Raw genomic sequence first — 1,465 nt, forward strand, 5'->3', positions numbered from 1 at the left:
CACACACACACACTCACACACACACACCCACACACACACATACACACACACACACATACACACACACACACACACACATATGGCACAAACACAAACGAAAACACAAACAGGCCCGTACAAATCTCTCTCCCCCCCTCCCCACACACACACACACATTCACTGTACTTGCAGCACATTACCCGTAACACGTACTATCTATGTCTGGTAATGTAAGGCTATAAAGTCACGCCACAGACCCACATTCCTCCCCTCAGAAGATCCTCTCTTTATCTCCTCTCCAATAACCTTCCTTACGAAGCGAATACTGAGCAATGTCTGGTTTATCACTGCTGCCAATTGTCACCGCCTACCGTCAACAACACGAGATTGTTTGCCCAACGATCGATCCCCCAGAGTATAGATAGATAGATATTATAGAGGTCTATGGGCAAATCGGAGGCCTGTTGGTTTGAAGCAAAAGTTGTAGCCGTGTTTAGGGTATCTTAGAGATTTCAATACATGTACTACAAGCAGATTATCACTAGGATTGTGGTGGGGTTGGAGCGCTGGCCAACTTTACCGTGATCCATCATATTTTTTTAAACATACCCTGCAGTAGAAAGTAGCCAACACTGTCAAAAGATTTAGATGGGTTCATAAGATTATGATAGTGTTTTAAAAGGAAGAGTGCTTAAGAATGTTACACTGATACTTGGGACCATAATTCTTGTGGGTTAAAAAGGCTAAAAAGGAAGTCATGGGTCTGGGATCATACCTCACTCCTACGTACACATTGATCTATAATATTTTCCATTTTACGACACTATGTCTTGAGTTAAGAGTTAATTATTTTATAAAAATTTGTTTTAAGTAGGTGTGAGTGGATAAGTACATGGATAGTAAGTGTGTATGGATATATGTGTATGGATACGTACATGGATAGTAAGTGTGTCTGGATACATGTGTATGGATAAGTGCATGGGTATAACAAGGGGACATGGGTGTAGCCTACAAATACTGTAAAATAACGTTTAGATATAGGGCTATTTTTAGTACTTTCAGCTTGCGTGTCGTGATCTCTTTCACTGACTGTCGTTTTAAAAAACTCTTTAAGGACGTAGCGGGCCCACAATGTCCGGCCAGCAGCAGCAGCAGACCAAAGGTAATGTGCCAAACATGTTCAAACCATCATAATACACAAAGCAACATCACTAATCATACATTATGTCAGAGCATACGTGTACTTTCCTGCCTTTTAAAGTTTCCAGAATATTGAGAATGTATCTAGCTTAAGATTATAAATATTGTTTATATTACCGTTAATTTATATTATGCATGTGACTATGAGCCTGTTTGTGAGTGCACGCATACTGTGTGAGTGCATGTTTGTGTGTGTGAATGCGTGTGTGTTTTGTGTGTATGTGTGTGTGTGCTCGTGTGTGTGTGTGTGTGTGTGTGTGTGTGTGTGTGTGTGTGTGTGTGTGTG

This window comes from Aplysia californica, unplaced genomic scaffold (assembly GCF_000002075.1).
Source record: "Aplysia californica isolate F4 #8 unplaced genomic scaffold, AplCal3.0 scaffold00975, whole genome shotgun sequence".
Taxonomy (NCBI): domain Eukaryota; kingdom Metazoa; phylum Mollusca; class Gastropoda; order Aplysiida; family Aplysiidae; genus Aplysia; species Aplysia californica.